Genomic DNA, 13,011 nt, shown 5'->3' with positions numbered 1-13,011 from the left:
AATGCAATGCCAGAAGCACAGACTATTTTATTATGGTCTTCTTTTAGTCATAAAGGAACTGAGTTCACAACTGCAAATATATGGGGAGACATTCATTATCTTTTTCTCTGTACGATTGCTCAATTTTTTTTTTTGTGTTTTTTTATTATTATTATTACTACTAGTTGCTGAACAAACATACGACTACACCCAGTTTTACAACAGAATATTATAAAAGCACTCGGTTACAATTGATAGAGGGCGCAGGTGTGTCTATTTGATATCTTAATAAAAACAATGCACATTTAAAATTATTAGAGATTTATTTTTGGCCTATTTTTTGATGAAATATTAAGGGCCAGTAGTGACCTCTACCGGAATTTTATTGTGGAGAAACGTACTCTATAAATAAATGTTTTATTTTTTAATGAGGTGTCAAATAAATAAATAGCGTATTAATTTGTTAATTTCTAGCAGTAACTATGCTATTAGTTGCTGTTTAATCCGTTGAGTGGTGCTAGAAACTGTCTACTGGTGTTGGTGATAAATAAATAAAATAGTGTTAATTTCTAGCAGTAACTATGCTTTTAGTTACTGTTTAATCCGTTGAGTGGTGCTAGAAACTGTCTACTGGTGTTGGTGATGAATAAATAAATAAAATAGTGTTCATTTCTAGCAGTAACTAAGCTATTAGTTACTGCTTAATCCGTTCAGTGGTGCTCGTAACTGCTTACTGGATATAACAAATATTATTGGAGTTTGCAAAGGGAATGTAAAAATAAGTTAAATTATTGGAAATTTAATATGCAGAATGCTTTGATGAAATATTAAGAATAAAACGTTACAGAATAAAAATGTTTAGCCATTTATTCATTACTTGGTGACAATTGAGAGAGGGCGCAGGTGTCAGTATTTGATATCCTAATAAAAGCAATGTAATTATTAGAGATCTTTTTATTTTTGGCCTATTTTTTGATGAAATATTAAGGGCCAGTGGTGGCCTCTAGCGGAAATTTTCATTATGGAGACGCGTACTCTATAAATAAATGTTTTTTATTTTTCTAGGAGATAATAAATAATTAAATAAAAAGAGTTAATTTCTAGCAGTAATTATGCGATTAGTTACTGCTTAATCCGTTGGGTGGTGCTCTAAATTGTTTACTGGATATAACTGCAAAATTTTTTTCAGGCAATTAGGCTTAACGCAACCAATATTGTTGGAGTTTGCGAAGGGAATCTTAAGTTAAATTCATTATTGGAAATTTAATATGCAGCAGAATGCTTTGAAAGTATCCAACATTAAGAATAAAAATGTTTACCCGTTTTCTCCTTTACTGGAAGCCAGCTGTCTTTCTCTATCGAACGGTGTTTTGCATCAAGACAATGGAGACATGACAGTAAAATTAACTGCTGGCATTATTTTCAACTCACTTTATACCTTCTCTGCTTCCTCACCCTTGGGAGTTGTCATATTAATATGGCCTCATTAAACAAACAAACTGTGACAACCAGGCGTCACTAAAAATAACTGATGCTCCTTGTGAACATGCTTAATATAAATATACAAGCTGGTAATTGCTACTTTGGATAGTTAATGCGTGTAATATGCCAGAGTTTGTTAAGATGGGAGAACACAAAAAATGTGCTTACTGATGAGAATGAGTGAAAATAAGATCACTTATCTTTTCGATAAGAAGCGATCGGTGGAAGGGTATTACGATGGAAATAAGGATGATGGAGAAACGGTATTTATTGATTGCGCTCAGTAATTATGTTTAAGCTATTTTTAACTGCCAGATAAATCTTATTATCGTGTCTTCTATAATTTTAGATTCTTCCTTAATTAATCAGAAAACCCCTATTAGGAGAGAATTACAATTTAATTGGCATTTCTCCAACTTTCAGCGATTCATTCAAAGAAGACGTAGAGGCAATGAATGAACTTCAGCAGAACCCAATTGTAAAATATCTTATTGATTTCAGCAAAGTCTCATATCAGACCAAATATAAAATTTTTGGCTTAATAATTGCTAAGCCTAAAAAAGCAAATTTTAGGCTTAACTATCATCTAGTCCAGCAATTCCCAACGTGGGCGGTAGCACCCCCCCCCCGGGGGGAGTTGGCGTGACTACAAGCTTTAGGGGGCGTTTTGGTTCGTTAGGGGAGCGTTGACATTTGGTGGTCTGATGCGACAGTTGAAGCATTTAAGTTTAATTTGATTTAATACTGCGTTATCTGCTTTCACCATGAAGTTGGAGTTGTTTAAACATAACATTGGCAGAAGAGGTTTTTTTTTTTTTTTTTGCAGTTTCCTACCATGAGCAGCATAAAAAACATCCTATTTAGACGAGTTGGAAGAATATTGCTTATATCTGCAGTCACTGAAAAGTGACTTTGAGAATCGCTTTAAAGACTTGATTGATTTGGAAATATCCGTCTGGGTAAAAAAATCCATTCATTTGAAAGCAGAAGACCAAGAACTTAGTTTGTAAGAAGAAATTGTTGAGCTTAAAAATGATGAAGAATCGAATCAAATCTTCAACAGCAGAGGACATCAAGTCATGTGGCTTAAATATCATGTGAAATTTCCTGCTCTATGGAGAAAAGCAAAACTTCTTTATATTGCCTTTCCATCTTCTTATCTGGTTGAACGAAGATATAGTGCAGTGAATCGCATACTTGTGAAGAATGGAAACCGTTTGGATATTGTTAATCGTGGTGATTTAAGACTATTACTATCCAAGTATGCTCCAGATTTTGTGAAATTAGCCAAAACTCATCAAGCTCAAGGATCACACTAGTATTTTATGTGTAATCTAAGTGCAATAAAAAGGCATGATAAAAACAGTCAGTAATAATCATTGAAAATACCTTTTTTATGCATTACTCCTATTTTAAGGGAAGAATAGGAAGCATTGGCATATACTTAATCTGAGGGGGGCGTTGGGCAGAAAAAGATTTTGTGAGGGGGCGTTGGGTCGAAAAAGTTTGGTAACGCCGATCTAGTCTTTCCTCAAACTAAAGCTGCAGTTAGTATCTATTTTTATTAGTATTTCTAGACAAGTTGGACCTGATTTTAAGTATCCGCTTCGTTCCAGACTCGACAACTTGTTTTCAATGCAGGATGGTGCCTGTGTGTGTGTGGGGAGCATATCAGTTGGCTGTGTACATAAAATTCAAGACCGGCGTACGTGCTTCGAGGGGAGTCTCGCTGTTTTAAAAACTCCGGATCGGGAAAGCGTACCGATCTAACGCGGGACAGCGCACGAACGGGTTCCGCAGTGTTTAGTTTTGCCTGCCAAAATGGACTCAGGAAATTACGTCCAAGCGATTCACATGCTCTGATTTATCGCCTCGCTGTCCTTGTCAACTCCCCTCAAACAGGTTCCCTGGTCCGTACTATGTGTCTGCGTCGCACAGGGCCAGAAGCCGCTACGGTAGTACTCGTCCACCGTACCATTATGCACCCTTAATTGGAGACAATTACTAAAGAAAATTTGGAAGAAACGTATAATTTCCTGGATATGAGAAAATTCCTCGCTTACGCGAACTACACGAGGTTTTTTCTACTGACCCCCCCTTTCCTTTCTAGAGTAATAACCTACCCGATAGTGAGGAACTAGTTTGCTCCAAAAAAAAAAAAAAAAAAAAAAAAGTTCCCTTGCAGGATAATTTTCTGAAATACCTCCTTATGCAGAAATAGTCATTTCATATTAGCAGAAATATAATAAACCCGCTTAAGATGTTCCTCCATGTAACGTTTTTTTTCATTTATATGTTTAATATTGTTTTAGTTTGAATCTACTAATATACCTATAAGATTTAAATATATTAATCTAAAGTATTTTTAGAATAAAAGTAAATATTTTGTTGACTATTTTAAGCCTATCACTCTTACTACCATGATTTTTCCTTCGAGAGTATATTTTGGTTGCCAACACAGCGAATTCCATCTTATTAAATTTAAGATTAGTTTCTTTTATTTACTTGAAATATCATCTCTAAAATTGCATATTAAAAACTGTTAACTATATCCACACTAATCCAGCCGATAATCTGACATGATATGAAACGCGTATTATTAAGCCTAATCGGTATTGGCTTTGTGTTCATCCATTCATCTTTTTAAACTTGTTTTTCAGGCGAATCAGGGATTTCTTCGAGCCACATGGGAGGGAGTATAATGTAATAATGGAGATATAACTTGTGCGCCTCCTGGTGGAATCGAGTAGATTAGGGACCTGTGAAAGTTAGGGTAGGTCCATCCTATTTTGATCTATTATAAGGTGCATTTCGTTTGGCATGCTGCACGGAGCTTTCTGGCTTTGAGATTAGTCACACAGGCCCTCTTTATACGCGTGCCTTGCTAAGAATATGTAATTTTCCGATTTTCGCTGTATGGAACGCTATGGGATTACCGAACATTAGGGTAATGACTCATCACAGGGTACGGAACATCATCTCAGCTTCTACTGATCCTTTGATTAGTGTAGCGTTGTGTTATAAGCGAACCAGGAAATTCACATCCGAGCCGCCTGATGAGAAGGAATTCGTCATGTTGGATCTGCTGCTCAGCCACACTTAACTGCATTTAAACCATACAAAACAATGTACGTGGTCATCTTACCTTAATAATCTTTCTTACGGCGGAACCACTTTCTTAAACGAGAGAATGAACACTTACCTAGGAAAAAAAAGAGAGAAAATTATTGATTCTGACAATAGAAAGTTTAATTGATAAAAATATCATTAAAAAATATTATACATCACTTATCAGTTTGTGAACGTTTGTTTCAAACTGAAATCGACATATTTCTTGTCAGTTTGTGATCTGTTTGGTTCACAAATTGAAATTGACATATTTCTCTCACTTTGTGATCTGTTTCATAAACTGAAATTGACATTTCTCCTCAGTTTGTGATCTGTTTGTTTCATAAACTGAAATTGACATTTCTCCTCAGTTTGTGATCTGTTTGTTTCATAAACTGAAATTGACATTTTTTTCTTTATTATTATTTTTATCAGTCACGTGAGCTCGCTTGAGAATCATTAAAGTATTGTTAGAAATCTGATTGTTCCACAAGTATAAACTGCATGTATATACAATGAGAAATATATTATTAGATCAGTTGATTGACCTCATTTATTTCATCTAAATGAATTAATCGATTTATTTCCTAAGTATTTACCTAATCTTGTTATATCTATTCAACAATGAATAAGATAATAAACAATGATGCTATTTTCTATTTGGTTCTTTTATTCACTTAATACAAAGTCGATGTATTGATTGGAAGATCAATAGTGAACTTTTCATCTTTGTTATCGCAGCTACATCAAAGAAAATTTATGTATTATCGATGCACTTTGGAAACTTTATAAAGATTTTCGAATTCTACAAGAGCTACTTCACAAAGCCCTAACCACAGGTAGCACATTAAAGGTTGACTCTTTTTTATCTTAAAAGAAAGTCGGTCCGTTTTAAGGTTTCAAGTTCCGAGATCTATCTTTTAGAAGTATCCGACTATAATATCAGTTTTGCACATCTTCCTATGGCAAAAGATTATTTTCATTGGGCCACTCTGTTTCCACTGTTGTAAGCCTGAAGTGTGTCTTTCCTCCCACTCTATCCTCCAGGCATGAAATTCGATTTCCTCTACTGAATACCTAAGAGTACTGGAGTAAAGTTGAAAATACGAACAGCTCTTGTTGAGACGCATTGGATAGGGTCAACTGCTGGCCATAAGAGCACAATTTGGCTTGTGTTTTTGAATAGTGACCACAGTTTTACCCAATCTAAGCTCTAAGTTTGTCTCTTAAAAAGTTTATTTTATGAAATTTATTTATTTAAAGTTAAACTTAACAATAATATTAAAAGAAAGTTTCAATTAAAGAAAAATTCTATAATGAAATAGAATAGCAAATTGTAATATTTTAAATATTAAAATTAAAAGAATTTTTTATTGATATATTATTATAATCTAATTCGAAATGTTAGTCATTAGAATAACTAATCTTTTTTTGACACCTGTTGGAAACTTTAAAATGTAGGATTGGATTCATTTTTGGAAACTTTTCCTCCCCTTAAATATTGTTTTGGCTTGACCATAATCCTCAATTCAGGACAGTGCATTATCTTTTGTATAACTATATAGCAAAAGATCTAATGGTTAAATTTGGTGACCTCAATGGCCATTCGATACGTTCAAGAAAGTTTTCATCCAGTTATCGTCTTAAAATCAGAATAATGCAGAGAGCCACCATCTTGTATACAATAAACATCTTTTTCTTGAAGTTGTAAACAAATATTTATTTAATATTCTTGGATGTGAGTTTATAGTAACTGTGTCATTGAAGAGAAAGGGGATTTTCGGCTGTTCAATGCAATTTTGGAAATGTTAATTGAATTCAAAAACTTCCTACAGTAAAATCTGGCACCGTATGGGATTGAAAGGCACCAGATTTTAAATTCTTCTTGGATTTTAGAGAGAGATATACCTAGTGGTTGAGCAATTTTAGAGGATCACATAAATATAAACAATTGTTTAATATTTCAAAAATGTTAAACAAAGCAACTGAACTTTTTTTCCATCTGTAAAAATTTATAATTACGATCTTGTCCTTGATCTATTTTGCAAGTAGGGTTTAAAATTGCACTAAAAATGTGCAGGACAAGACAGTCCTGTTCCAGGACTGTCTTGTCCTCCTCAACAACTTTAAAACTTTTTGAGGAGGACAAGACAGTCCTGGAACAGGCCGTCATAGCAGTCTCATCTTTTAAAACCTTTCAGTTAACCTTTGGAGAGGCCATCTCTTTGAAAGCAGCGTAATACCATGGCAACTCGTTGTAGAGGAAAGTTTGTTCTGCTCAGAGATTGAAGACCATTGCATTATCTATGCAGTTTAAGTACTACTTTCCTGCAATAATCTTTATAAAGAAAGAAATGTTATATTTTGCGCGGACTCTAAGAAACAAATGCGATCTTACGAGTTCTAGATTTCTTTCTGAATATTCATGATTGCAAAATGGCGATTTTACAAGGGTTGTATTCGCAGAAAATAAATTATGACAAAAACTAGTCTCGTGACTTGACTCGCTCTGTGAATGGATGAGGTCAAGTCACGTACCATACTTACAATCAAAACCTGTAGTTCTAATACTTTCGATCAAAACCATAGTTCGAATAATGCTTGCTTACAATCGAAACGATAGTTCAAGCGCTCACAATCAAAACGTTCAAAGAATGCTTGCTTACAGTGGAAACGATAGTTCCAATAATGATTGCGTACAATCAAAAGCATAATTCAAATAATGCTTACTTATAATCAAAACTATAGTTCAAAGTGCTTACAATTAAAATGATTGTTCGAATAACGCTCGCTTACAATCAAAAGGAAAGTGAAATAATGAGTGCTTACAATCAGAAGGATAGTTCAAATAATGCTTACTAACAATCAAAACGATAGTTCAAGGGCTTACAATCAAAACGTGCTTGCTTACAATCAAAACGATAGTTCTAGTGGATAGCTAGAATAATGCTTACTAACAATCAAAACGATAGTTCAAGGGCTTACAATCAAAACGTGCTTGCTTACAATCAAAACGATAATTCTAGTGGATAGCTAGAATAATGCTTACTAACAATCAAAACGATAGTTCAAGCTCTTACAATCAAACCGTGCTTACTAACAATCAAAACGATAGTTCAATTGCTTACAATCAATTCGACAGTGCGAATAGTACGTAATCGAAACCATAGTTTGAATATGTTTATCCCTTTAGAGTATCTTATTTTTCTTCTTAACTTATTACAAATATGCACAATAACGAGAAATGAAACAAAAAGATGGGGTGATGATGTCTGATAATATTTATCGAACTCCAGTATCCTGTTAGAATTTCCAAACTTTGTCCAGTTTGTCAGATATCTAAAGTTAGTCTGTTATAATATCGGAGTTCATGTCACATAAATGGGCGTGACTCATTGTCTTATGACAGAAACAACGCCCTCTTCTGGGAACATATGACAAATGAGGTGATCTTTAATATAAGCGAATTTTCTTTCTTGGCTATTATCTCGAAAAGACCATGGATATAATTCAAAATAATGAGGCAAATAATGGCGAATTTTTAGTTGCGATGAACTCTTTTTTATGATGACGTCCACTATCTCTCCATTAAATATTCAGGGAAAAACGAATCGTTGGAACAATAAAGATGCGAAGGAAACACCTCGGAAATGGACCAAAATGAATCAAAGAATGGGAAAAATTGGTGATTCCAGTAATGGCTGGAGATAAAAAGATGATGCTAGCGCAGGAGGGCCCAATATGTGTTATGAAATTGTCTAAAACAGAAACAATAGGCGTATATCAAAGGAGATTTTACTTTCTCCAATATGATCATTGTACAATATTGCAGTTGAGTTAACATGCTCCTTATTTAGCTTAATTTTGCCCAAACGAGAGGTTCTAGTGAAGTGATGTATTTCGTATATATGAATCTTGCCACGTAATGAGTAAAAATGAATCCCCGTCTGGAGCTTCGAATACAGTACACAACGTAAAACATGTTTCCAGTCCATCTAGGCTAAAACATTCCGGTAATATGTTTGAAACCAAATAACATTTTGTTTCCTTGAGTATTCTGCATTCTTTCTTGGTCTCTAAGCAACCAGCTGTTATTAGCTGCTTTGGTATCCATGGTAACGACGATGAGAATGTTGAGAATCCAGGATGGGGAGGAGGAGGAGGGGGGGGGGTAGAAGACAGTTTCTGTACCTGTCGTATGGAAAGAGAGAAAAAGATAGAATTTTCTCCATGGCTGCAAATTTGTTTCGCATCCTAGACTGTGTTCATTCTTTACTCTTTCGTAACCATGGTAATGTCTCAAATATGTCCGTAATTGTTAATGAAACTATAGCCTGGGATTCCAGGCTAATAGTCAGGCTGTAGTTGCATACCTACTTCGTGTATAAGTGATACTCGAGAAGATGAGTTGCATTTGTTGAGGAGGAGGCCCTAATTTCCACTGTAAAATATAAGATACTTAGGATTTGTTTTTCAGATTAGCTCTGTTAGCTTTCGTTAATAGAATGTACACAGATAACCTTACAAACTCTAATTCGGTCAATATTTAAAGGAAAATGACATTTTTTCCTTTTCTTTCTTTCTTTTTCAATTCTTAAACAACAACAGCAGAACTCCGAAAGGAACTTGACAAAGAAATATCACAGTTTAAGGAATTCATGTCACCCTTAAGGGTAAAGGATATTTACTACTGTCATATCTGAAACGCTACCAGCCTGAAAAGAAAACTAAAAGACATATAGTAGGCAGCGCTGTATCTTTTTTGTTGCTGTCTTTTTGTTGAGAAGTGTAAGAAAAGACCTGTCAAGATTGTAAGCCTTAAACTAAAACAGAGCCACGTACTTTAATTCAAAAGTTTCCGAAACGCTGTTTCTCTATCTAGCTTTTATGGCTTAATTCTGAAGTCTCTACGCTAGCATGTCTCGATGTCTCTCTAAGTTTGTCATAAGATATCTTTTAAATCGCTAACATTGTTTTCAAAGTGACTGTCCAGATTTATCATCGAAGGACCCAGCAATCCAAAAATTAACTCGTACCAACAACATAGTTTATACAAACGATACAGCAACCCCTTTTGTAGGAGATGTTCCCTAATCTTTTTGTAGCAAATTTATTGCTCCCCTACTCCAAAATTTTGGGACCCAATGCACTTTGACATAAGTTGATCCATGCATACCGTTTACTTCATACAGGTTTGTTCCAAATTTCTTAGGTGGATATTCATGCATCGCACTTGTTTTTAAAATGTACTGCTGGTAACTATAAACCGGTTAGTCTGACTTCGGTGGTAGGAAAAATCTCGGAGGCAATGATTAAGAGTGCAATCCAGGGACATTTAGAAAGAAATGGTCCCAAGAATCGGACCACTGTTTCTGATTTTCATAAACGATATCGAAGAAGTATCCTTCGTCGATTTGATGTAAAAATTTGCAGATGACCTAAAGATTAGGAGAGTTGTTAATGACCAGTGCCAAGTAGCGCTCCTTCGGGATGATTTGAACAAGCTTCAAGAATGGTCCGAAAAGTGGCAGATATATTTTAATGCAGTAAAGTTTAAAGTCTTACACTTGGAGAATAGTAACCCCAAAATAATTTACACACTTGGTTGGGTTGAATTAAAAACAGTGGTGTGTTTTCATTGATTTGTCGAACAATATCCTGTACAGATAGGGAGGTCGTAATCCCACTGTATAAAGCAATTGTAAGATCGCATTTGGAATACCGAGTTCAAAAGTACGGAGACCTCATCTAAAAAAAAAGACATTGAGCTTCTTGAAGTCAAAGACGGGCAACTCGCATGGTGAGATCTGCAAAAGGGTGACCGTACGAAGAAAGGTTTCGATTGTGTGGGTTACAGATCTTGGGGGAGCTGGAGGTTGTTGGACCATATAACGATGGTCCAACATATGTAATTTAAATAGGCGACATCCACCATTGAGGAAAGCATCGTTTCTCCCCAAACACATCTGTTATCTTACTTTTTAAATGGCTTTTGTACAGTTTCTATTATAGCCTGTTGTAATCAATCGGGGAGGGATGATGCAATAAAACTGCAGTGTTGCGTCATTTCGAAAAGTTGCCATTTCACGTATATTGTAAATTACCTCCCTCCCTCCCTCCCTTTCCACCTTCGCAGTAAAACTCCTTATTTTTTGCTCCGACCTCTTATTTCTTGTATGAATTTTGTTTCCTTAAATGTAGGATTACGAAGATTTTGTCTTCTTTGAAATGGCTTCATCTTCTTTTGAATTCTGGAGGATACATTTGCAATTTGGTACCGAAGAAACGGAGCAAATAATAATAATAATAAAAAAAAAAAAAAAGGTAGAGGGGTAGATGGTTGTGTTAGCTTTTCCACAAATTTTATCGTAGATTTTTTTCTTTTTAAAGTTACTAGGGCACACCTTAGAAGGCTAGAAAGTATCAGCCTCTGAACTAGATCTTTTATTTCATGCAACTGTACTGCGATCTGTCTCATGGGTATTTCAATTTAGCTTCCCCACTATTCTTGACTCTTCCTTATATCCAGCTTGCCAGCTCGGTAGGAATAGCACGCACATAACGCAGAGAGAGACAGAGGGAAGTAGAAAAAGTGAGAAACATCGACCAGATCTCCCGTCTACCTTAATATACCATACTGCGCTTCTGTAATAAGCAATTTCCTCCAACAAGAAACAGCATGAAATTTGATTTTGGTAAGAGGAAATACGCGACTTTGAACTAAGTCTTGTGTGAGCATTCATCTAGAGACAGTATAACTATATTTGCTTACTAACACATACCTTTGTCGTTGACATAACTTAATGAAGTAAAAAACAGAAAAAAGAAAGTAAAAACCAAGTTTGACTCTGTTGGTGAAAAATCATCATTTATATGAGGCGCAGAAAGTCATGAAAGAAAATATACGGAGGGATGTAGGCATTTCTTTCTTCTCTCGCTGTTTATTTATTTATTTGTACGTTCCCTTGTGCTTCCAGAAGCACAGAATGCAATAAGAATAAAAAAAAAGAAAATTGGAAAGTCTAAAAAAAAAACATCAGCCATTTTGATTTTTTTTATAATCTTAAGTCATTTAAAGATATTAATTTCCTAGATTCCAGTATTTAAAATGAACTGTTATCGTGTGAGGGTAAAACGTTTATATTATATTTTATTTTAAAACGTTTATTTTATTTAATTCATTTTATAATTAACAAACAAGAGTATATATTCTCATACGGGTAACTCCACATTAAAAGGTGAAAAAGCAGTTATTAAAAATTACATTAAAGGTTAATAAATTGCATAAAATTTGAAAAAAGCATCATATGCGATAATGGTACAGTTATGACGTATATGATGTCATTTTAGAAAAAAAAAAGTGACGTATGACGTATGCTACCATTATTATATCAATGTGATGTAATTTTAGAAAAAAAAAACGTACCGTTATGACGTATGCCACCATTATTACACGAATGTGATGTCATTTTAGAAAAATAAAGGTGTCTTAATATCGTTATGTTTAATAATTAAAAACTTGAATAAATTAGCTTGTAAATTTAAAATAGGAGCTTTAATTTTATTTATCAAAATATTTTATAAAATACAATTATAAATTTAGGAAATAATTAACAATTCCAAGGATCGCATATAGCACTTTGAATTTGGCTTATCTCCAGAAATGAGCTTTATGATTTAAACACCGTTTCATTTCTTCTTATAAAGTGTCTACTAGGATGGTCTAAAAGCTCATTAGCACTGTTAATGCTTTGACTTTTTCCACCCACAAAAAAAAAATATAATTGTTTGTAAATAGAGAGCATGCTCAGTTGTGTTGTACTGAATAAAACCCAACGTAATAGGTATCTTCTATCTAAGGAAAGGTCTTGGTAAGTCCAGAAGAAAATTACAGCGAACGTGATAGCCCTCCTTGGAGTGTAAAGAAATTATTAGAAAGAATATTATCTTCTGGAATCATCCTCCCTCTGGCTTAATAAACACCAAAATGCCCAAAAAAACATCGCTTTCAGTAGTGCCCAGCGTAGCTCTGAGTGTACCAGCTAAATTATTTCTGCCATCATTTTATGACTCAAAGTAACTTTTACGGCTTTGTGAGATGTCTAGATAATTGAAATTTAGTGCTGCCAACTTTTAAGCTAAACCAGCCATTGTAACGATCCCTTTATTTTACGGAACCCTGTCGGCCGCTTGCCTTGTGATTCGGTGCATTTATCCTCGTGTTATCTGTAGGGATGAACTCAGTTGGAAGTTAAGAGGATTTGGGACGTTATGGTTTTTCGCTAGTATTATGAGCCTGGAGTATTAACTTGGTTGTGTGTGTGCGCGTGATTTTAAATAACTCCCATTTCTTATCCTTGTGGCTTACACAATCGAATTTAGGCTTAGCGAGTCCGTATATCCATTACTGGACTTCAGTGTTCGTCTTTCCTTTTGTTTTAT

The 13,011-nt window shown here is 34.7% G+C and overlaps 1 protein-coding gene across 3 annotated transcripts in view; it reads right to left on the bottom strand.

Annotated features, from left to right (window-relative positions):
* The window catches only part of LOC150085378 (protein O-mannosyl-transferase TMTC2-like), a 217,782-nt gene that overhangs the window by 74,512 nt on the left and 130,259 nt on the right, over window positions 1-13,011 (bottom strand). The window contains exon 1 of one of the 3 annotated variants that reach the window (XM_090374014.1): window positions 4,607-4,657. The exons of the other annotated variants lie outside the window; for them this stretch is intronic. The gene's annotated coding sequence lies outside the window, so the exon portion shown is untranslated. Of the gene's footprint in view, window positions 1-4,606; window positions 4,658-13,011 lie in introns of those variants that run through there. 3 annotated transcript variants of the gene reach the window in all.

The sequence above is a fragment of the Mastigoproctus giganteus genome, chromosome 5 (genome assembly GCF_048544385.1).
Source record: "Mastigoproctus giganteus isolate SK-2022 chromosome 5, ASM4854438v1, whole genome shotgun sequence".
NCBI lineage: Eukaryota > Metazoa > Arthropoda > Arachnida > Uropygi > Thelyphonidae > Mastigoproctus > Mastigoproctus giganteus.
The sequence above is the reverse complement of the archived record's forward strand: the minus strand, read 5'-3'. Positions and strand labels throughout refer to the sequence as shown.